Raw genomic sequence first — 25,219 nt, 5'->3', positions numbered from 1 at the left:
TTCCAGAACAGAGCCTCAGAACCTGTGAGCTGGATCATTGTACTTTACACTTAACCTCTGGCCCCTCTTCCTGGAGGGCCATCTATACCTGACCTTGCTCCCTGCCTGTGGCCAAGTACATCAGCTTTAGCAGTCAATCTCTCTTCCCCAGGCAGTAGAGACTTGTTCAGGAAATCAGAAATGACTCCAATCAAGGCCTTGTCCAAAGCCATCGAGGCGGGATTGCTCATCTGATCGGAGTGAACCCGGAGCTGCAGAATGCCACATCTGCCCTCTGTGTGGGGACAGCCTGAGAATGAAGTCAACAGAGCAGAAGGAAGCCAGAGGTGGCACTTGGCACCGGGGGCCAGCCATGCCCGGCCCCTGTCTTGAGAGTTAAATCCTTCCTTCAAGCTTGAACAAGGGGGAATTGGGTTTCATTCCTAGCAGACAAAGTGCCAACCAAAATGAGGGTCCATGGGCTCTCCAACTCAGTGCTCTGCCTGTGCGGTACTGTAGACACATTCTAGGGTTGACAGGGACATACATGTCCCTTCAAACCTTGTCTGCCCCAGGGGCTATGAGAGTGACTCATACTTTCTTGCCTATGAGTTTTAAAGAAAACATAGAAGATTGTGTTTTTAATTTCTTTCTTTAAAAAAAATGGATTGCTATGTTTATTCTCGACCATTTGAGAGGCTCCCCGTAGGTGCACAGCATGGAGTCCCCAATTTGAGGTGCTGCCATAAGTGGCCTAAGATGTCCTGTGTTTCCTCTGTTAAAGGCAGAAGCCATTGCTGTTAAAGCTTCTGCTCTAAGCACTGTATACCAGGGGACCCGCTTACACACCACAGGGGACACCTCAAGACGCTCTGGCCCTGAATGAGGAGATGGGTACCCTCACCTGACAATAGAGAACACCAAAGCCTGACTGACTTACATGACTTCCCAAGGCCACAGATATGGGTAAAGGAGCTGGCATTCAATTCCAGATCAGGGAGGTGTGCTTTACCCACGGCACCTCTGCCCTTTCCTACTGACTCCTGTACAAAACTGTGAACACAGCTTCCTCCGGCAGCCCGCTGGCCATCTGGCCACACACTGGAGGGCAGGGATCTTGCTCAAATTTGTACTTCCAGTGTGCTGAGAGGACCAGGGCTTCTGGAACTGGCTCCAGTTCACAAAGGTCCATCTGGGCCTCTGCTTCTTAAAGAGGAAGCTGTAGGGGTTCTTGTGATTAAGGGCTGTTGGCAGCTGTGCCTTAGGGGCCTGTGAAAGACAGAAGTGACTATGACACTCATCTCACTGGGACTGAAGGAGAAAGAGCAGGGCGGCCTTGTTCTCGGAGATGGGCAGCCTTCGTTCTTCTCCTTGGGGACACATAAAGGCCGGAAGAGGCAGGGGGATTGTACTGCTGCCCACAGCAGAGGACAGTCTTCATTTTCCTTACACCAACCACTAAGGACAGTTTCACTGAGTGTAGGCCAGTCAGGACCGAGGGTGTGTGCTCTTGAGCAGGTCTCTATGGTATGGAGAGCATAAGCCAGCTCTGCCTTTTGTGATGACTTTCCTCCTCTCACTCAGCTCTGCACAGCTTGCAAGATTATAGCTCAGAGTTCACAGAGAAGAGAGGACCCAGGATGCTTCCATACCAACTGCCACTGTTGGAGTCAGGATGTCATATACACACACCACATACATAAGACACCCCAGCGCCACTGCAAGCCCTCAGATTGCCCTCTGCTGGGCGGCTCAGAACGCTCTGTACCTGGCACTAGTCATCCGGATTGGGGGAGGATATAAGCTTCCATTTCTACAGCTAAAAATGGAAGCCAGTGTATTTTTCTCAGAGCCCTTCCTGACGGGACAGAACGGCTGTAAACAACAAACAGCTTGGTTCAGTACTAAAGTAGGAGCACAATGGCCTCTACTGTTAATATTCCTAACCTCATCTGAACACAGGTTCCACCTGCTAAGAGCCATCCATGTTTTAAAACTTGATTTAGAACTCACAGTTATACATGGAGAAGAGCCTTCTAGAAACACCTTATGTAGTCAAGCTCCTTTATTCCAGAGAGAGAGAGAAAGAAAGAAAGAGAGGAAGAGAGAGAAGAACAATGCAAACACAGAAGGTCACGCTGACTGTTCAAGAGACAAACAAACAAATCAAAACTAAAAACAACAAAACAAAAAACCCCAAACAACTGGTCCCTGGCCCACCCAGACCTTAGGCCCCTCCTTATGCCAGCTTCTCGCTCACTGCTTCTCATAGTGCAAACGTGACTGATTCAATGAGAATTTGAAATTAAAAAAAAAAAAGGATTGATTTTGGTGTTTTGAGGCTTCGTGAAACCAGCAATTTTAATCAATTTTTCAAAATTGCTAATTTCATCCATCCAAGAAACTCACACACAAACAGAGGGGCTGATTGAAATTTAAATGGCGGCTGGCTTGTTAGCTGCAGGCAGCCAGGCTGGGTATTTTCCTATGCAAGTCTGCCACTGTGTCCCGGCTGGCAGCAAGAGGAAGCGATCTCCATGAGACACTCGAAGGCAGTAAGAATTCAGGCAGCTGAAATGAGAAGCAACAACATGAAATGATAAAAACAAAGGCAGATCTTTATTAGCACCAACATAATGTGTTCCTGTGTCCTCCGGTCTCATCGAGAGCCCTGCCCGTTGTCTATTGAAACTGTAATTAGGCTGATAGGAACCAGAGGATTAAACTAACTTTCTTCTCTGATCGCAGGGATTTCAAATGAGGGAGATGGGGTGGAGATAAACCTGAGGAAAGGTATTAATATTCTGGGCCGCAGCTTCCCAGGACAGCTGAGCTGCTAAACAATGGCTGGCTGCGGCCCCCACCAGCCTGCGGCTACCTGCTGGGGAAGGATTGAGATGCCCGTCTGCCACATCTGCTGGATGAGAATGTTGAGGTCGCCCCTTACTCTGCCAAACACGATCCTTGGTCTTTCACACCTCTCTCCCAGGACGCTGTGTCAGTCCCTCCTTGTGTCTTTCCCATATGCCTGCCACCTGGGTACTATTGCAGTTGAGCCTTAGTCTGGAGCTCCTGGCAGAGGAGTTCACTGCTGTCTTTCCAACCACCAGTGCATTCGTTCAGTTAGATGCCAACCTCCATGCACAGTCAGGCACCTGGAGGCCATTTTCCTAGCCCATACCTGAGATCATCCCGTCTCTCATTCATGACCCATTTCCAACTCAGAAAATAAAGACCAGCCTGCCCCATATGTATGTCCCCACACTGCCTCTCTGGCTCCTCCCCACCAAGGGTCTGGGTACAGCAGCCACTTCTCAAATTTACCATGAACTTCCCCTCCGGCGGGGGTGGGCTGCTCTCTAGGCCTGGTTACCCCTTTATCTGGTGACACTGGACCCCACTCACCTTCCTCTGAAGCATCACTTAAGTGTTAGTAGCCACACGATGGCTTTCCACTTCGCTGAAAGTTCTATATAAGGTGATGGACCGGATCTTGATGAAGAATGTGGGACATGGTGCATGATGGGACATACAGAATTAAAACTCATGTCAGGGAATTGATGTGGGAAGGGGAGATGAATAGAGCAGAGAGGAATGTGGAAGACAGGTAAGAATAAAGTCTGGTGGCACATATATACAAAATATCATAATGAAGGCTATGCCTTTACATTCTAATTTGAAAAAAAAAAGATAAAAATAAAAACAATCAGCCAGTGGACAGAGAACTTGCTCAGGGGTTAAGAACACTTTCTGCTTTTCACAAGGACCTGAGTTCGATTCTCAGCACCCACATTGTGCAACTCACAACAGCCTGTAAATCCAGCTCCAAAGGGTTCACAGACACATAAAATAAAAATAAGTAAGAACTATTCATATCAACACGGATCGGCCTGAAGATGGTCTAGGGACTCCAAGGAAGGCAGCCCGAGGACCCTCTCTCTGTCTGCTCTTTCTGGAAATCTTGCCAGCTTGCGTGTGTGTGTGTGTGTGTGTGTGTGTGTGTGTGTGTGTGCTCACACAGATATATATGTGTGGAGGTATATATCTACATACACACATATATATGTATCTATATATCATTCCATATATTAACCACATGTGAATGGAATGATATTCACATGAATGCACAACAGATCCCAACGGAGTAGACAACATGGAGTCTCTCACTTCCTATGCAAGGTGTTCACACAAGGGGAAACATGGTTGGTTGTTCTCATCATAGACCAGAGAATGAGGCCAGCATCCAAATGTCCTTCAGCTCCATTCCCCTAGTCCCTCCAGTCTCAAGGCCAAAGCCTTAGTAGTACATTCGAGTGCTGAGAAGATGACTCGGTGGGCAAAGTACTTGCTGCAAAAGTGTGAAGATCTAAGTTGGCTCCCTAGAACACTGATGCAGGAGCACAAATCAATAATCCCAGCTCTCATATGGCAAGATGTGAGGCAGAAAGGAGAATCTTTGGAAGCTGGAATCCCATCTAGCCTGGTGTACTTAGCAGAGAACAAGAGACCCTGTCTGAAACAAAGTAGAAAATGTAAAACATCCCTGTAGATTGTCCTTTGACCTCTACACAAGTGCCACATAGGACAGTAGGGGCATTCACACACAAGCACACACACAAAGGTTCAGAGAGAAGGAGGGATGGGGAGGGGAGAGGAGAGGGAGGGGCACAGGGAGAGGGAGGGACCAAAATGTGATAGAAGAATAGCATGTGGCCGTCCCTCACCATAGAACTGGGAAATTCTCTGGTGCTGAACCACCCTTCTTGAGCTTCCGTTTCCTCAAGTGTGAAGTTGGAGGAACAGTTGAGGGTAATCTCTGCATCTCTGACAGTCTGACCTTTGTGACTGTTCCTTCAGGAGTAGGAGCCCCTTTCTGCCTCCTGAGCAAGCAGGTGGAAGCTCATACAACCGAGCAGGCTCAGGAAACTCAGAAAATCCCAAGAGCTGTCTCCAGGGGGATGTAAGAGCTCTCTCCAGATTGAGCAGGCAGCTCCAGAAATGTAGCTTTTCTTTTTCTTTTTCTTTTTCTTTTTCTTTTTCTTTTTCTTTTTCTTTTTCTTTTTCTTTCTCTTTTTCTTTTTCTTTTTTTTTTTTTTTTTTTTTTTTGAGTTGTCACCCATGCTGGGATGGCTTTCCAGGAGATGCAGCTGCTTAGAGTCACTCATGTGTCTATAAGTAATCCCAATAAACTCACTGGTTCACAGAGCCAAATTAGTGTGGCCTCGTTTCTCTGGTCTGTCATCAGTGCCCTGCCTGGGGGTGAAAAGACCCTTGTTTGTATCTCCCTAGGAAAAGTCAACACCTTGCTCATCCACTGGCATGGTGAACTTGCCCTTGAAAACAGACCTACTGGGGGCTTGTCGGAATGGCGTCTGCTGCACTGCATCGACCAGCAGATGCTGTGAGAAGGCTAGGACGATAGCTTTGCCTCACTTGACTCCAGAGGAGACACAAATCCAAAGGAAACAGACAGGGACCAGTTCATCCCCTGAGAGACTCAGTCTGGCTAGAGGTGCCGAGCCTACCTCCCTAGGCTTTTGTTTTTCTGAATAAAAGAACTCCCTGTGATGAGAGCAGCTGAGAACTCTTGGCTCACCTTCCTGCCTCCTCTTTCAGATACAGGCTTGCTTTGTTTTAAAAAAAAAATAGGCCTGTTTAAAAGAGAGTGAATGTGTGCTTTCACCTACTGTGCGTGTGAGCATCTGGGTCCACACAGGGAGAACAGGATAGACTCTGTCCATGGCTTGTAGGAGGAAACTACATAGCCCAATCCCAATGCTATGTCCTCCAGCCCCTCATGAAACCATTATGCCTCAAAGATGAGAGAGGTTGTATGCAGAAGTCACATCCATGTCACTCCCGGTTCCTAGACAGGCTCACTGTTTGCATGGCACCTGAGAAACACAGCAGCATTGTAATAAAGTCACCGTTGCTTAGAGCTGGCTCCTCTTTTATCTGAACCTGATTGATGGTCCTGCTTGGTAGGTTGTTGTGAAGATAGAGGTAGACACAGATGGAGGGAGCCCAATGCCAGCAATGGGCACACAGTAGGTGCTCCTGCCAGCAATGGGCGCACAGTAGGTGCTCCTTCTGGCGGGTGGGCCTCATCCCATCTGACACTGGAGGGACCTGGGCTTTGGCTGGCAGACAGTATTAATGCCCACTCCTCTGGTGCTGGACCAAACAAGCTTTGGCAGGGTCAGCTGGCCCCTCGCCTCCCCCGCCCCTGGCTCCTCATCGTGCATGCCCCATTAGTTGCACAGTGCCCCAAAGTACAACAGGAATGCTTCCTAAGCCGTTTCCTCTGCTAAATACCTCAGTGACAGCTTCTTGGCAGGGACAGAGCGCCAAGGTTAACATATGCTTGGAGTATGTGCTGCAGACGTCCCACCTCCACATGGAAGCTGGAGGAGCCCAGCTTTATCTTAGCCTTTCCTGTGCCCCCAGCCCCCGAGGCTGCTTCCCAGCTGCCCCTCAGCCCCTCTCGGGAAGCCACTGAGGGATCTTAGCCTGGGTAGTTATTTGCCTGTTCTGAGCACGTACCACGGCATCCTCCCTAGTACCCATCAGCCCCATCACACCTGCCCACTAACTGGGACTTCCATCCCTGGGAGGAAAATAGTCTTTCCAGAGCTTTCTCTGGATCAGGCTGTATGCAGGGTGCCAGGAATGAGATTGTGAAAAGGACTAATGTCCCAGAGGGAACTCCACAGTGCCTCTTGGTGATGCTAGGGATCTCAATCTCCGACTTCTTGTTTGAGCTTGACACAATCAACCTGCCCTCTCCAGCCAAGTGAAAGCAAGGACCAGTCATATATCTGGGCAGAGTCATGGGGTCATAGGTCATAGGGTCATAGGTCATAGGTCATAGGGTCATAGGTCATAGGATCACAGGGTCACAGGTTTAAAGAGATCTCTCTGCTCTCATGTTGCCACCTTTACCTCAAATATCCAAGAGACCAGAGAAATTTGATATCAGATTTGCAAGCTATAAAAGTGTTTGGCACTCAAGGAACCTTTGCAGAAGGACAGACTTGGGGATCTAAGTCCCCTGGAACTCTGAAATCATTCAGTCTCTTTTCAAGGGTGAAACCTGGAAGCACTGAGAGAAAACAGGACGGTCCCCAAGATATATAACTCACAGAGATGCCATCTTGGTTTCACAGCTGGCACAGTCTGGTGGATGGAACCAGGATATCTGGAGGTCAAGTTCAAGAGTTGTTTTCACTGGTCACATACGGAGAGCATCCTCTTCAGTTGTTTCATTTACACAACCCATGTCTGACTAGCTCATGACAGTCACTGTTTAGATGAAAAGGCCTCTTTTGCTGGCTCTGCCCTGAGTGCCCAGTTTGAACTCAGTAATATCAGGCAGAAGGAAATGGAAAGGTGGGATGCAGCAATGATGTTGGACTAACATTAAGCAATGTAGTAACCACAGCACAGAAAAGTCTCCAAATCTCAGAGACAGACCGGTGCCATTTGGGTCTTGCTCATATAACATACATGTCCAACACAGAGCAGTAGGAATCTCAGATCTGTGCAGTCCTTCAGGATACCAGCTAGCAGATGATGTGCCATCTTGAAGCTATGCCATCTGAGTCCCACGGCATCTTGTTGGCTCTAGCAGGGAGAAAAGGGTCTAAAGGAGCATTGTTGCCAGCGTCAGCTACCTCCTCCAGGAAGTGATAGCACTTCTGTCTATAATCTAGAACCGGCTGCAGGGTCTTAGCTTCCAGCAGGAGAGTCTGGAATTGTAGGTGTGCATAGAAGACCAGTGAGTGTTCTCTGTGTCTGATACAGGCAAGGTGATCTCAACCCATCGGGGACTCACATATCAACTCGAAGAAAAGAGATTGGTCTGTGTGGGTTTGGGTGACCCTGGTGGCTAGACTGGAAGGTGATATATAGGAGAGGCCATTAAGGAGGATAAAGGAGGGGAGGGAAGACATTTGCTGAAGGTCAGTCTAGAAAGAGATCATAAAACACCAAAGTGGGCACAGAAAGGCTTTAGTAGACTGCTCTCAGACAGAAGACAAAGACAGGCATGGAGGGAATCTGGCTAGGTCCACAGGCTGGAGGATCAAGGCCTGGGAAACACAGCCAGGGGCTGTGACCAGTCAGGTGAGTGACCAGTCAGGATGGCCTGGTTCTTTTGGGAAGGTGACTCCCTGGATAGCTTGGGAAGGAATAAAAGCAAAGACACATTGGCAGTGTCCTCTGGAAATCTTGGAAATGCCTTCTAGGAAGGTGAGTGGGCAGTGTGGCACCCACTCTGCTTGCTTCTTCTCTCTCAGCCTGTCTTCAATTCTGGGGTTTCCCTGGATTTTCTTTATCTGATGCTGTGGCCGAAGCTAAGACTGTGGTTGCTTGGGGCAGGAGAGTAGATACAGTACCTGATAATCCTTTCTGCTACAAAGTGAGCTCCACCCCCATTCCCATAACTGGGCAGACAGGGAATAGCTGTGTCCATTCCACAGACTGGAAACCTGAGGCCTAGAGCTGCAGACCCCTTAAGCGGTGGACTGTCCACCTCTGCCATTAGCCCCAGGTTACAGTTCCAACACTTCTTCTGTGGAAGCAGGCTCCTTAAGCAGGCTTTTGGCAGATATCTCACCCTGCTGGGACCTGCCAGGCAAATCAGAGTCTGCCTACTAGGGGCTAAAGAACTGGTACTGGCAGGTACTATTTGTGGGTTTCCATCAGCATTTGTCCCTATTATCAACATGAGATGAAAACAGTCGTCTGACTTGAGGATTTGGCTTTCGTGGGAGGTTTTCCATCTGTGTCTTTCTCTCCTTCCCTCTGCTCCACTCCCAACTCTCATTGCCACCCTCGGCCTCCCCTCATGCCCCACCAGTCATACGTATCTGGGAGCATGCATGCAAGCACACAAGCTCTGGATAGGGCTCTGGGCTGCACTTTCCTTTAGGAAGTTCTTACAGTCTCGTTCCTACCTTCCCATCCCTCCGGTCTCCCTTGAGCTGCCCTTTCCAGGGCTCTTTCCTGACACTTTGCTATGTTGGCATCAAGCAGCAGAATTCCAGCTCCAACTCTGCCCTGTGACCTTAAACAAGGCACTGGAGCCCTCTCAGTTTTTATTTTCTTGGACTCATTTATCTCCATCAGTTATCAAGGACATGTGACTCTAGGCTGATCTCAGAATGGCTTACTAGCTACCAAAGGTACCACCAGGCTGGGCGACCCCAGAGGAGCTCCAGATGCTGTGCTGAACTCGCTGACCCTCTCTGTAACCCCAGTCATCCTCCTCTCCTTCCTCCCTCCCTCCCTTCTTTCTAAAAGTCTCCTGTGTGCGTGATGTGAGTGTGGTATGGGAGAGAGCACATGCATGCCATAGGTGAACAACCTCTGGTGAGCATCCTTGCTTGAGACAGGCCTCCTTTTCCTTGCTCACTGCTGCATATGCCAGGCTAGTTAGCCCAAGAGCTCCCGCCTCCACCTCCCATCTTGCCGTGAAAGTACCGGGACTATACGCACTATTGCTCCTGGCTTTATGTGGGTCCTGGGGATTCAAATTCAGATCCGCAGTCCTGTGCATCAAGCACTGAGTCATCTTTACAGCCCTTGTGCCTGCAGCTTCTAGTAGCTAAAATGGGGAGGCCACTGCTCCTGCTTTATTAGTATTATGGGACAAGCTCAAAATCTCTCTGCTCTCTGCAAGGGGAGGAAATGGTACATGGGTTCTGGTTGTACGGAGACATGTATGTAAGGACCAACAAGCACCAGTCTCTGCTCCTCACACAGACAGGCATGTGAACTCCTGTGAGCACGCCACACTCACTTCCTGCTTTCTCACTTAAGACGATGGAACCAGAAACTGACATTTTCAAACAAGTTTCCCTCACTGAGGTCTGTGGGAAAGGCTTGATGTCTCAGAGATTCCCTCATTCGCCCCTGTTTGACCAACAGCATGAGACACCCACATCGTCTCAGGGGCCAGGGATCAGGCGTATCCCACCCTGGCAGAGCCACATCTATTACTAGTTACTAGTGCTATTACTGTATTGAGTAGTTATTACTCATGCTATTATTGTATCAAGACAGGGATGACTTAAGACAGGAAGAACAGATTCGGACTCACAATTCAAGAGTCTACAATTCATCATGTTCGGATTCGCTTGGTGTCATAGCTTGCCGCAGGCAGTAAGATCCTGAGACAGAGTATCCCACATCCTGTTGGATCAAGAATCAGAACACAGCTTGACTATAACCCTCAAAGGTCTACCCCAGGGACATACTGACACCAGTCATCTTTACAGCCTTCTAAAACACAACCTTCCAAAACAGTGTCACAAGCTAGGGGCCATGTGTTCAAGCACATGGGACCATGGGGGACATTTCACATGCAACCCATAATACTACATTCCTGGAGAGGGGCCAGACATAGCCAAAAATGAGGGAGCCCAGGTAAAACTAAACAGGCACTGTTAAGATGCATGTGACTGTACATATGTTAATACTTTAAAATGTCGCTAGCTTTGATGGTGACCCTGAGGAGACGAGCACTATGCTTCCCCAGCAGATTTATTTGTGGGTCTCTTGTAGCAACTGACACCAGAGAATAGGTGCTCATACCTGAGTATGCCACCCATGCAAGGTCACACTCTTCACGACAAGCATGGGACAAGCCAGATAGCCCCAGCCAGGCAGCTACAGTACTTGAAACTGCTCTCTCTCTTATGCTGATTCCTCCTCCAGGCTACATCAACCCTGTTAAATTGCCAAATTTCTCCAGAGGCATGTTCATATACACACCCTAAGTGGAACCATCACAGAGGGACACAGCATATTCCCAACTCTACCAAAGAGCTGCCGAACGCAAAGGGACCCAGACCAGGGCTTTCCATGGCATTTGCCCTTGACTCGTGCATTCTTCACTGCATCTGTGTAATCCACACTGGTTCTGAGATACCAAAGAGCCAGACAGGCTGTGGAATTTGCCCTCTTAGATCGCATGGCATGGGGAAAGATGAGGCGGCCCTGAGACTTCTCCCACAATGTTGAGCTTCCCACAAGCTGTTCTAGGAGGCAGGGCTCAGGAAAACAGGTGATGTCCTCTTCAAAGGCACTCTGAGAAGGCTTGTCTTGGGAGAAGCCTCTAGAACCAAAGTCAACAGAAGAACAGCAGGGAAGTGACTAGAAAGAAGGAGCTTGAAGCAAGGGGGCAATGGGTAGAAGCTTGGGTGTGGGCAGCTGGAAAGGCAGGAGAACCAGGCAAAGGAGCTGTCCCAGCCCAAGTGCAGTTAGAGTGTGGCTAGGCACTCATGGTCATCAGACAGCTTTTGTGAAGCTCAACTCAGGGACACCCGGGACAGTACCCCCACTACACACACACACACACACACACACACACACATATCCAGGCCTCAGGGCACACAGCACAGCCTATCCATGCAGTGGGCCAGGTCAGAGGGCTGAGCCCCTACACTCCATCCCCACTCCCTAGTCATCCAGCACACAACTTTCGCAGGCATTACCAGTAACCATCCAGGGTCCTAATGGCTCCTCACAGACAATTCACTCTTTCCTAGTAGTACACATACTAGCTGAGCCTGATCCATCTCTGTAAGGCAGAGTTGTACTCCTGTCGGGGCCTAGGTGAAGCTTGCATGAGCCCACTTTATAGCTGTGGCTAAGCTGACAGAGGGCTCTGCTGAGCGTCCTCGAGGCCTGACCACTCTGGTCTTCCTGTTGGTGCTGAGAAGGGTTCTGAAGAATACCTGGAGTCCTGCCAGCCATGGAGGCTGAGCCTGCTTGGCATCAGCCCCTGGGAAAGGAAGGCTTCAGAGTGTAGACCGTTCCCAGAAACTGGAGACTAAGCCTGTGATAAGGCCAGCCTGCTTTCTGAGCCTGCCAGGCAACCAGACTGAGAAACCCACACAGGCAAGGAGTAAGCACCCTGTGTGAGATTGTCCCTGTAAGAGAAAGGCCACTTTCCGTCACTGGAAGTTGAGTACTAATGCCACAGGGAGACACAGGCTACTCCACTGTGGGGCCCCGACACCCAGCAGTTCACAGGGTATAGAAAGTGTTGCCCAGAAGCCATTGGCCAAGGCTCATCCAGGGCAGGGGTCTCCTAGTGGGTGGACACTGCCTGTAAGTAGAGACAGTTCCCACACTGCCATTTTGCCCTCAGAGAAACTGCTGAAGGAAAGCTGGACACAGACCAATGTCCTCATCTGACATGCAGGAGAGTGGAGGTTCCTAGCAGGGCCTCCACTGGCTCAAGGCAGATCCCACAGCCCAGCTTCCTGCGTCATCCCTCTTTGCCTCCCTTCTTCTCCCGCACTCACCCACCCACCCCAGCTCTCCTGACCTGGCATTAAGGCCACTGAGAGCTTTATTTAAGCAACTAAAAGAGGCCCACAGTGGAGCATGTACCAGGAAAAGGACTCAAAGGATATGCTTCTCAACCCTGGTTCGAACACAGAGCAGCTGTGTTGCTCTGGATACATCCATCTCCCTCTCTGGTCTGTCTCCAGTATTAGAATAATCTCTGGTATCTACTTCACAGGTCGGACTGTAGCAGAGAGCATAGGAGCCCAGGTGCAGGTATGGCCAGGGCCAGGCAGTCATGTGCAGTTTTTAATCAATGAAAACAGATCACAGCCTAGACCAACTGGAGTCCAGAACTAAAGAACAAAGGCAACACTTGCCTCTCCCTACCAGGATGGTGAGCCCAGCTACTCACCCTTCTGTACCCCATGTATCACCTATAAATATATACAATATGCAGAGGGTCGCGATCATATTTCAAAGGCAGGGGGAAACTCAGCAGTGCACATAAGGCTTGCTCACAGTGAGAGGACCAGGGGTGGTCTTCAGCATTATACACAAAGGAAGGGACCCAGAGATATATCAACTTCATATCCTCACGAAAGGGACCTAAGAATGGGTTGGCCTTATGTACACAGAGTGGGGGTCTACAGGTACACCAGCTTTGTGCCCATGGCAAAGGATCCAGGGTTCCTACAGCAATTCTTGCTCATGGCTAAGAAACCCAGGGGTTCACTGGCCTTGTGTAGACATGTGAGAAAGAGGAGTGGGCAGTCTTCACAATCAAACAAACATGCCCAGCCTTCCACCCCACCCCATGATGTGGTCCAAGCCCATCTGGCAAACATTTAAAGCGGAAGGAATGTTGACAGCCTGCAGACTGTGGCCCTGGAAGACCAGGCTTCACCCACTTCCCCTGCAGTATCCAGGGGGCCAGGTAGAGTAGATCAAGGCTATTGTGAGGAAGCCCAGCTGGGCTCTCCGCTGCCTCCCTAGGTGGAAATCAGAATTGTTGTGGAGCATCTGTTGCAGGTATTTGGAAAATGTGAGAGAGATCTTGGAGAAAGAGCTGGGCTAGAGCCCCAGGGGGAGGGCAGGCAGACACCCGTGTGTGCGGGAAGAGACAAGCTGCTGGACCTGTTGGGAAGCATAGCATGGAGGGAGGCTCTGAGAGAGTATATTGTCCTTCACCTTCACCAATACGCTAGCCACCCTGAAGCACACACACCCCTTTTCTTGAACTGCCCAGGATACAACATTCATGGAGAAAGCCTTTGCCCAATATCAGGCTGCCAGCGTTGGCCAGGAAGTCCAGCAACCTTTGCCATCCTTCCAGGGAAGTAACCTTCCTCTCTCCAGTGTCCTTGGACACCTTCCTCTCTGTACCTGCAGGGGTCCCAAGACTTCACTAAGTCATGCTAGACTTAGAGGAGGAGCTTGTCTCTTTGTCCTTTTGATCTCTCTACTCTTCCTGCCACCCTGCTACCCTCCTAGCCCACCCCCAGCGTCTCCTGCCTTGATACCATCCTCACTTCCTTCCTAGGCTTCTAGTTTTTGCTAAGGATCCTTATAATCAATCTACCACACACAAACAAATCCCTACGGGGCGGGGGGCTCCCTCCTGCTGTGCCACCAGGATGGGGACTGTATTAACACCACTCACCCCTGGGCCCTCCAAGACTTAGCATATTGCCCAACACCATTGGCTCTCAATAAACGTGTGTGGACTGAGTGAAGAAAGGAATGAGAGAGAGATGGTAAACAGGTTCTGCAGTGTGAGGAGAGGCTGGGATTTGGAAGGAGCACAATAACATGTTTGGGGACAGGTGTTTGAAATCTGGCTGGGATGGGCTAGGTTTGTGCCTTGTCAGAGTCTGGGGAAAAAAAACACAATAAGGGCTCTTCAAGAGTTACTCAGTGCCTTCTTCTGAGGGTACTTCTTTGCAAGCCCCGGGTGAGCACGACAGTAGCTCTTCTACTGGACACCTCCAGTGATAGGTGTTCTCTTCCTAGTATGTGAACCATACTGAGTAGCCTGTGCCTCACCAGGACTCAGGTAATTCCAAATAAGAAAATTAGCAATGCTGGCTGAACTTGGACATGCACGACCTACCCAGTACCCTCAGAGAGGGCTGTGATTCCCAGTTACCCCTCCTTCCTGCGCCCAGTCAGTCTCCTCCCTCAGGAACCACTGAAGCTGCCCATCTGGAAGCTGCGATCCCCTTCCTGCCCACCCTGGCTGCTGCTCTGGCCTCCAGCCAGTCAGTTAATGCAGCTCCTTTACTTCGTAGCTGAATACTTAGTGCAGCGATCCCAGGCGCCATGGCGGAAAGCTGGCCAGGTGCAGGTGAAGCTGATGGGAAAATGGCTATGCCTATCTCTGTGCCAGCAGGCTAGGCCTATCTCTGTGCCAGCGAAAGGCTCCATTTGCTGGGCAAACAGATGTTCTAAAGAGCTTGGGAAAACTCTGCTAGGTAGGGGACAGGGCTTGTGCTGAACCCTGGTGCTACTTTTCTGAATTCCCGCAGGCTGTTCCTCTGCCCACCCCCCCCCCCCCCCCACAGTCCCTCCTGTTAAAGCAGACTCTTTAAGACCTTCCTGACATCATTCAGAGAAGACAGGCTGGCTTGTGTGTGTGTGTGTGTGTGTGTGTGTGTGTGTGTGTGTGTGTGTGTGTGTTCCGCTTACCATTTGCTTGCTCTGTGGACACGCCCCGATCCTTTCTGACCCAATTCCCTCAGCTCTGTAACGAGATGATGCTTCCACTTTTGGCCAAGTGCAGTGAAGATCAAGTACATTGTGGAGGTCAGCCTCCTGGCGTTGAGTGGGTACTCCATGGGTGTTTCTTTGCCTCTTGCACATCTCAGCCATTTTCCACGGAGGAAGCAGTGGGATTAAGCATTTGAGTCAAGACATTTCACCACTGTCCTTAAACCTTTGTAATTTCCCAAAGGGAAGTAGATCTTCAAACTGTCACAACTGGCCCTCTAGAATTTTCCCCAGGCTACGTTGCAACTCAGAGAAAGCACTCTAGAGAAGGGGCTCATAACAGAGACATGTATGTGAGTTATTCTCTCATCGCTGTGATGAAATGGAGAGGTTTGCTTTGGCTCCGGCTCTCAGAATGTCATGGCGGAGTGGTTTGGTCTGAGTTGGCCAGCACTTACAGCTGCCAAGTCTCACGTTTGGCAGATTAGGAAGAAGTCGGACCAGAAACAAGGCTGGGTTATAACCCTAAAGGCCTAGTGTCTTATGTCTGCCGGCTGTCTCAAACGCTCCACAGTCTCCCAGTGCAGTGCTAACTAGCAACACAAAACAGGAGCTTGTGAGGAACACTTCACATTCAAGCCACAGTATTCTGCTCCTGGTCCCCATCAGCTCATAGCTATTGAACAACACAAAATATATCTGCTCTAAACAGAAGAGTCCCCATAACCTCAACAGACCCAACACTTTTCAAAAGTGCAAAGTCTCCAACAAGTCTCAAGCAGTTGTTTGGTTAGTTTTTTGTTTGTTTGTTTGGTTTGTTTTTAGCTGTTAGCCTCTGTAAAACAACAACAACAACAAAAAAAATAGATTATATATTTCTGATATATGGTAGTACAGAGTAGAAATCCACACTCCAAAAGGAAAGATAATAATAATAATAATAATAATAATAATAATAATGACAAATCAGAGCAATGCAAGAGGAAATCCCAGCTGGGCAAAAATTAACCCCTGAAGTTCCATGTCCCACATTTGGGGCACCTGGTAGCACCATCTGATCTCCAACAGCCTTGGGTAGCTCCACCCATCTCCCTGGTGCCTGCAGTACATGGGATCTCACCCTGCTGTGACTCCTCTCAGCACCCCCCCCCCCAGGATGCTCCCCATAGTCCTGGTGCCATCATTATCCTGAGGCATCCACTGTGACTCAGGATTCAGCTGCATGCACATCTGTCCAAGGAGCTCCACATAGGAACTCGACTGTGGTACCCACTGGCTGACCTCATTTGCTTTACTCTGGAAACGTGGTACAAACCTCAGTGAACCCCCTAACTCTTACATTCGCGTGCTTACAAAACCAGCTCTGTGAGGAAAGCACCGGGCTTCTGTCGGCAGCCTGAGATGATGCCAGGCCCTTTGCAGTAAAATTGGCAGTGAGGCTGGAGCACAGAGAGCACTTGCCTAAGTACCTGTCCTTCTGTGTGGTCCACTTTTAGCGTTGCCTTTCCAGGCACTGCCTTTCTTTTTTCTTTAGACACACCAGAATAGGACGTCAGATCCCATTACAGATGGTTGTGAGCCACCCTGTGGTTACTAGGAATTGAACTCTTGACCGTGGAGCCATCTCTTCAGCCTGGCACTGTCTTTTTAAACAAAAGGCTTTTCGGTTTCTGCCTGGGAACCTTTGATGGTGGGGGTCTTACTCTTACTGTGTCTATGAAAATATATACATTTTTTTTCTTTAAGGACATGGCACTACTTAAATAGACAATTATAGTAATTCTGTCCACAGCCATCTTATTTACAACTTTGAATATGTTCACATTGCCCTTGAAGGATCCATGTTGATCTGTGGAAGTTCTGGGAGAAAAGAAAAGGTCCCCAGGTAGAAGAGAGTGGGAATATGGGGCAGGGCACTTGAATGGCTGTAATGTGGAAAGAGGAGAAGAGTAAACATGAGATAGACTGTCAAGAGATGCGGCTAAGAGGAGAATGTAGGATTCACAGGCCACAGGCTCTGGAAAAGCTTAAGACTTTACGCACAGAGGAACCTTTGGATGACTGTACCATGAAGAGATAGATCTACTCACTAGAAGATCATCAGAATATGTTGCTGAGTATGGCTTAGCAGCACCAAGACATCTTTAGTCAGCTCACTGACTTCCAGGCTCTGTTCCAAGCCATTGGTACCTAGCAACCTACTTTTCACTGTAATGTGAGGGACTGTTGCTATCCCATGTTGCAGATAAAAACACCGAGGCACAGAAAAGATGAATGCCTTATCTACAAGAGCAATCAAGGCTGGGGTGGCAGCACTGATGACTGAATCCTGGTAATTCTAGCTCCAGGGTCTGCCTGCTTCCCCACAGTACTGACCTTGCTGTGGCAGGGCCCCAGGTGAGAGGACACACAGCAGAGATCTGCGAAACATGGGAAATAATGGGAAAGATGAGTGTTTCTTGTTCTTTTCTGAACACTCAGTCCCTGGCAGTGAAGGGCCACGTGTAAAAACATGAGCAGCCCAGCTCTCTGCAACAACCTGGCCCTGTAGCAGTATGTGAGCTGTCTGCTCCCCTTCAAAACCACAGCCAACTCACCTAGTGCAGGGGACACTGATCAAGAAATAAGTTGCAGGGCTGGTCTGAAGACTAATGAGCCTTTTCAGAAACCTGTGCAGGCAGGGCCAGGCATGGTTTTCCATATCTGTGGCAGTGTGGGGACCCCAAACAAGGGTTGTGATTTAACACAGTCTCCTCAGGTCCCTGCTGAGAGTGTTAAGGGGAGCACCTGCAGAAGGCCCCCTGAACAAAGTGCCCTGCTGGAACGCTACCTGCAGCCGAGCAGTGAAGGCACACTTTGGCACACACATGGGGTCTGCTGGGAATTTCTTGAGGGGCTGGCTCTGAAAGAAGCAAAAGCAGATGCTGGCTAGGGACGAGTTGCACTTCACAGGCAGTTAGCACAGTCCTGTCTCGGGCATACAGAGAGGCACTTGTTGGCATCAAGAATTGGAAAAGCCTGACTTGTCATCTCAGTAAATCCTCAGTGGCTGTCCCACCTGTCACATGGCTCTCTAGCTCCCTGCTTTCCTGCATTCCTTTCCGCAGGAAGCATCAATACACAGCTCAGTGTACCAGAGAGCAGCCTGATGTGTTCTGTGTGGAGCTTTTCCCGGACCTCCTATTGCTGCCGTTTAGCTCTCCCAATAAATAAGGGTCTGAGAGAGGCTTCCGGGAGGTTTATGCCCTCACCATCACCATTCAAAGTTTTGCTTTCCAGAGTTTCAATCAATGATGGCCTTGAAAATTATTGAAGGATAAATTTTAGAAATGAACAACTTCTGAGTTTTAAATGGAGCAACTTTCTAAGTGACACTATGTGAGATTCCTCACTGTTTTCCATCCTGTCCTGGGTATCCATCACCCTTTTATCCAATGTATCCATGGTTTAGACAGTCTACCCATTACTAATTCCTGGTTTTCAGAATGGCTGTCAAAATGCCATGGCATTTGTATGGAAGTGACACTTATTTTATTTATCAGTGGCCCCAATCAGGATAGTAGTGATGCTAATAATTCAAATATGCCAAAGGAAAGCCAAAGAATGCTCTATGCCACCAAGTAAAAAGGCAAAAGTTCTATGCTTAATAATAAAATGAAAATATGTATGCTGGAGTTACTACGGTTTATGGAGGGTAGAATGAACAGAGGACCCACATCAAGTCCCATAGAGGTTTTGGTATTATCTGTAGTCTTGGTATTTGCTAGAGGCTAGGCGCCTCATTGATAAAGGTGTTTGCTCTAGCCAAGTCCAGTAGAACATCAAACACCTGCTTGAGTCAGGACGCCAAAGCCAGATCTTGTTTCTCCAAGAACAATGCATGAGGCTTCTGTCTGGGACATTCTCACTGACCATGTTTTCTTATTATAGAAGTGAAGTGGGAACTTCTAGTTTCTTTGGAAAGTCAGTTATGTCCAGTGACGTTTTGCTGGGCACACTGGTGAAAGCAGACCCGGAAAGAATGTTTTTCTGAAGCAGACCAGGTGAAAGGATGCTTTGATATAGCAAACACGCTTTGCTATATCAACTGTGGCTCACAGCTGCCTATGACTCTAGCTTCAGGAGATCTCAGTCGTCTAACCTCTACGAGCACCCACCTAACATGTAGCATACACTCACACAGACATAGACACAGGCTGGGAGTCAAGTATCAAAATATATGATTCCATAGCAGACATTTACCTAACACTAGGTAAAACAACTCTGCAACAGTGTCAAAAAAGAATTCTCAGAAATTTAGGATATGTAAAATGGCTGAGAGGCTAATGATTGCTAGGCTTATGACCTGACTCCGATCCATGGAGCCTATACAATGTTCATAGAAAAATAACTGACTCTATAAAGTTGAGCTGTGAACTCTACACATGTACTCTGGCATACACACACACACACACACACACACACAACACACACACACACTTATAACATATATATATATATACATATATGTATATATATATATATATACAATAATATTTTTAAAGTACTTAAGAACTCATTTCATAAAAAAAAACCCACAAAGTCTGCACTCTGAAAATTAGCAAGCTGTTGAAGGAAATGAGTGCTCCAAGTGAACAGGAAGACATTGTCTGCCCATGGATAGGGCAATGTAAGGCTGGTACGGTGGAAACATTCCATCCATCCATAGCTGCAACACAGCTCCCAGCAAAATCTCAGCTGGCTTCCTTGCAGGGCTGGATAAGCTGGTCCTAAAGCTCCCTTGGAAATTCATCGAGGCTTAGAATAACTCAAGTTGGAGAACTCACACTTCCTGATTTCAAAGCTTACTTCCAAGTTACAGTAATCAAGACAGTGTGGGATTGGCATATGAACAAACATGGAGATTAATTGAGTCAAATTGAGAATCTAGAAAGATGTCCTCACACTGACAGTCAGTTCATCTTTGGAAAGGGTGCCAAAATATAATTCATGGGGAAGTAAGAGTATCTTCAACAAAATGGTTCTGGAACAACATGCAGAAGGACAAAATTGGATCCCGACATCACTCCATATGTAAAAGTACCCAAAACTGAATCAAAATTCCAAATTTAAAAGCTAAAACTAGAAACCTCATAGAAGAAACCGTGGGGGGAGATGTTTTGTGATCTCAGATTGGTTTTCTTTCTTTCTCTTTTTTAGATGTGACCCTAAACACAGAAACAACAAAATTAAATATAGACAAATTGAACCTCACTAAAAAGTGACACTTTGTGCTTCAAAGAGTCTCATTAATAAATCAATAAATAAGGGGGAAAAAGAGACCCACTAAATGAGAGGATATAACTGTAAATCAGACATCTACTAAGGGGTGTATACACAGAATATATAAAGAACTCAGACAACTCAATAATAAAATGACAAGTTCAATGAAAAGCAGTGAAGAGTTAGAATGGACATTTCTGCTAGGAAAGACCACAAATGGTCAACAAGAATGGAGGAAGGTGTTTGATATCATGTACCTCCAGGGAAACACAAACTGCAACCAATTGTTTGTGAAGATGGTACAGGGGTACAGAATAAGCTTAGGACCACTGGATGTCAACTTCCAGTGTGTGACTAATATAATCTATGGACTATGTCCTTATCATTAAACTTGTAATACCTGTGCTGGTTACCACGGGAAATATATTCTGTAACTTGCTCTTCTCGAACCATGGGTTGTGTCCATAGGCACAGCCATCCTGGTGTGTGGGGAGACCCCACTGCAAGAGAGTAGATAAGGCCATGACAATGCCTGGACTCGTGGAGGAAAGCACTGCAGAACATGGAGCCTGGGAAGGTATGGCATCTGGAGAGTTCTAATCTCAGACCTCATGGGGCCTTTCAGTGGGTTACAGGGGTCCCCTGGAACCCAAGTCAAGAAGCACATGGACAAGATGGCCTGAGCTCCCCTGAGAGAATACCTTATCCACTAAGATGATGCCCATGAGCGTACAGACTATCAAGCATTTGCCATCCAATATAGTTCAGTTTATCTCCTCTCAAAAGACAAGAACTCAGCCCCAAGGAGAAAGAAATGGCCAGCAGCAAAGAGCCCAGAGTGGATCGAGGGCAGCTTGGACCGGTCCCGTAACACATAGCCCTTCACCTCTGCTCTTCTCCACATCTTCCTGTTATGTGGACTTTACAGAGCTGGGCTACCATCCAGGTAGGGTGACTCAATGTAAAGTCTCTGATCTGGAGGAGACTCTGACCAGCTCACCTGCCCTTTCTGTTCACAGTCCACAGTGCACTGGGAGAGAAGAATGGTTATCTTTGTTGAATGGATGACAAAACTGAAGCTCAGAGAGGCTATGTCCCGGCCACAATCCATCATATCAGAGAAAGGAACCCACATCAGCTCTCTCTGGCTCCAAGGCCTATACTCACCCCAGAGTTTTGAGGATTCACCAAAGGATACGTTTTCTTTCCCTCTCTTGCTTCTCTTCCTTCTTTTCAGCCTCTTCTTCTCAACACAAGCAGGAAGAGTGAAGGAAAAAGGAAAGCGGATTAGAATCTCCCTGCATCTTTCAGTGGTTTCTCCAACCCACACCAACCAGCTCCTGGGGTCATGTTTCTTCCTCTCTGCCATGGCTAACCATCCACAGAACATCCATTATGCTATTGCCTCTGACTCTTCTCTGTTCTCTCTTCTACGTGCTCTGTAGGACTGTGCCAACTCCAAGGTCACCGAAATGTCCTCACCCTGAGCCCAGTGGTCTGAGCTCTCCAGCATAAGCTTCCCTGTATAGACCTGTGACTTTCCTCAGACTCGTTCTAATCCATCCCTTCTTTTTTGAGAGTCTCACGATGGAGCCCAGGATGGCTCAAACTTAGAATACAACTCAGGATACTCCCTTCCCCTGCCTCCTAAGTACTGGGATAACAGGCCCATGAAATCATCTCCACAATCCCTTGACTTCTTCTAGCAAACAGTCTCTGAGTTTTTGATGTCTCGTCTGTGTCCTCCCACTTTGGCAACAAGTGGACCAGGTTGAATCATTGAATCTCTCTGCCCTTAGGGGTCCATTAAGCAGGAACTTCAACACACAGGCAAGGCCAAGATGCAGAGGTGGAGCAATGGCCCCCAGGGTGACCAGAGTATGAGTGGGGAGATCTACGGACTGCCCTAGGAGTCTCCAGAAGCCCTGCGGATTTGAACCACAGTTGTCAAGTGATTTTGCACCCACAATTGGCCCTTCTTTCCCTCTCCATCCCTTCCTCTTTTCTAGCTTTCTGAGTCATCGTGACTGGCTGTATGAGTGCATGTGCCTCATGCAGGCGGCCTGGGGAAGGGTGGAAGGAAGCACCATCATGGTATTGCTGTCTCCCTTCACCCCTGACTTATTCACGTCCAGCCTCCATGGACTGCTCACTTAGTCTGAGAGTCCCTCGCTCTCCCGCTCTCTGGCTCCTTTGCTCAACCCTATTTCAGGTCCTCGAACCACACTGATCACTTCTGTGTGGCACTGCTTTCTGCCAGAAGCTCCGTTCCCTCTGCCCCGTCACCATTTTGCAAACATTCTGAATCTGCTCACTTTGGAGACAAGGAAACCGGGCATTACCTATCCCTTCTGCAAGTCTGTCAACATTCTCCACAACTAACAACTATCAGCTGCTACAGGGGGCCCTAGGTGACGGTTGGTGCCAGCCTGGCTGCTGTGCACTGTCCTTTCACCACAATGACATCTCCCTGAGAGCAAACTCTGTGAACTTTTGTCTCTACCATTCCAGAATGTAGCAGCACCCTGACCCACTGGCCCTTGCTTAATAAAATAAGCATTCTTACTATTTCCATCAGACTATGAGAGTTTACTTCTCCACTGTTCCTTCCACACACATTCCTCCCCCAGTGGGATTTAAGCAAAATTTATGTTGTAATGATCAGGGCTTTTCCCTCTACTGAGTCACCAGCCAATCTGGCTCATCAGGGAGACAAAAATGTGCCTCTTTCTGCACCCCCTGCCCTCTCGGTGTCTTTGACTTTGATTAAAGCTATAAACATCCTGGTCCACTAAACCAAAGCAGAGGGGGCCACACAAAACCTCAGCCTTTTGACCCATGTCAGCACCCAAGAAGTGCCACTCCCTGCCACAAGATCCATGTGACAATGTTCAGGTAAGTCCCCAGGGAAGGGCAGGGTGCTGGAGGGGGCACATTTATAACATGTGATACTGAGAAGGCTTTAGAGTGCTCATTGGTCAGATAAGGTGCAATCACCTCTGTCTCGGCTGAAGAAGAGAAAGCCCAGCTCCCTCGTGCTAAGGTCCTGCTGGCTGTCTGGATACAGGACTCTCGTCCTAAGAACAGGTTCAAGCAGGAAAAATCCATCTGCCTGGGCCTTGACTTCTGACACTCAAGCTCTAATCAAGGGAAAGAATATTCCATCAGAAAATCAGCTAATTATAATGGAGGCTGACTCAGTCTGCCAGCGTTTCCTGGGCATTTTGAAAGCATTAAATTATTTACTTCCCACAATAACCCTGGGGTGGCATGCTGGAGCCGGCTCCTATTAGCTCACAGGAGCCGGTTGTTAAATGTTCAGAAGTTTTATAAGCTGGGTGTTAAATACCGCTATTATTTAAAAATTAGATTATATAAACCCACAATTAAATAAATTATACTAAAAACAAAAGTAAGAAATACTCAGAACTCCTCGCGTCCCCATTATCTCTGTGTCTCATTGTTGCCCACTCTTCAGGGTTGTTCCCGTCAATAGCGTCTGCCTGGTGGAAACACCATGCAGTGGTGGCCACCAAGTATCTTTTACCAAGTCTGCATTTGGTGACGCCACTATAGACGTAGATGAAGGTTACAAGTCTGGACTTGATTTCCTTGCTGTGGTTATGTTTTCTACATGGGAAAAAAAATAAGGGGAAATGTTTGTCATTATGTGTGGTGTTCCTCGGGAGTCATCTACCTTGCTCTTTGAGACAGGGCTCCCTGAACTTGGGCCTGGCTCAGTAAACTGTGATATCTGGTCAGCAAACTCCAGGAACCCTCCATTTCTCTAGTTCCTCAGCCCTGTCAATCATATCTGGCTCTTTTTCATAGGCTCCGATCAAATTCACACCCTCATATTTTCACGGCAAGCACTTGACTGGCTGAGCTATATCTATCGCTCCAGATCCTTCTTTGCCCCTTCAACGGGGACTGCACACCTATCCCTCTCCAGGGAGCTCCAGGTTTTCAGTGTTGCATTGGAGGCTGCTAAGGTGACCCGCCTCCTAGATCTCTGCCTCTCCCGGTGTATACACCAGCACTGCTGAGTTACCTAGCCCCCATCATAAAAGCTAATCTAATAACTCCCCTTTTGTGTGAGAGTACATGTGTATGCATGTGAGTATGTATTTCTCTCTCTAGAACCCTGGGTAATGTGGCTTCCCAAAGTCAAGTGCTACTAGCACCTCTCTGCCCTCTAGATAACAAAATAGTTTTCACCCATCCTATCTGAGGGCTGCTTCATCCAAACCCAGGTTCCCCACATTCCAGCTAACTTGGGTGCCTTTTCCCGTCTGGAGCTCAGCTCCCTGACAAGTTGGATTCAGATTGGACTTGCAAGCATGTCCGAGAGCCTGACGGTTGGCAAGGTAGCGTGCTTGACAGGGCCTGAACATAGTAGGTGCTCTGAGTGGGCATTTGCTATTGTCATTGCCTGCTTGCTGTGCTCAGGATCTCGCCCAGGTGTCCTCGCAGGTGTTAATTCACTTACTCTCTCTGCAATCCTGGGAGAGCGGTACCGCTATTAACCCCATTTACGGAGTCACAGAGAGGCGATTAGAGTGGAACATCTGAGATTGCTAGCTTTGTAGGTCGAACATAGCTGTGGATCAGCGGTTGCCAGTGACTCACAGCTAGCAGGGCTGAAGGTCTCAGAGCTTTGCAGCCTGCCTAAGCTGTGTGCAGCCTGAGCATCTCTGACAGCAGAGAGGCCATGCCTCCTCTTAGACAGCACTGAAGACAGTTCAACCAGCGCTCTGCTCTTATGGAAGATGAACATTCAGGCTATTTTATTTGCCTTTTCCTTATGGTCTCATAGTCCCCGTCGGTGGCTGATATGAACATCACCTCCTCTGGGAAGTCTCCCTGATTTCTCCAGCCAGAAGAACAAACCTGTGCAAAGATTCAGAGGGAGAAGTAGGGCCTGGTCAATCAGGGAAAGTAGCAAGTTTCCTACAGTGTAGTGTCACAGGTA

At 48.3% G+C, this 25,219-nt stretch overlaps 1 long non-coding RNA gene across 1 annotated transcript in view; it reads right to left on the bottom strand.

The window, feature by feature from the left end:
- Nucleotides 1-17: 17 nt before the first annotated feature.
- Nucleotides 18-25,219, bottom strand: part of Gm32008 — a 60,558-nt gene continuing 35,356 nt past the window's right edge. Inside the window, exons 3-8 of the long non-coding RNA XR_874420.3 lie at nucleotides 24,737-25,137; nucleotides 23,671-23,877; nucleotides 23,245-23,387; nucleotides 21,415-21,490; nucleotides 10,082-10,173; nucleotides 18-2,550 (exon numbers count right to left, since the gene is read on the bottom strand). This is a non-coding gene — a long non-coding RNA (predicted gene, 32008). The remainder of the gene's footprint in view (nucleotides 2,551-10,081; nucleotides 10,174-21,414; nucleotides 21,491-23,244; nucleotides 23,388-23,670; nucleotides 23,878-24,736; nucleotides 25,138-25,219) is intronic.

Source organism: Mus musculus, chromosome 14 (genome assembly GCF_000001635.26).
Source record: "Mus musculus strain C57BL/6J chromosome 14, GRCm38.p6 C57BL/6J".
In the NCBI taxonomy this organism is placed as follows: domain Eukaryota; kingdom Metazoa; phylum Chordata; class Mammalia; order Rodentia; family Muridae; genus Mus; species Mus musculus.
The sequence above is the reverse complement of the archived record's forward strand: the minus strand, read 5'-3'. Positions and strand labels throughout refer to the sequence as shown.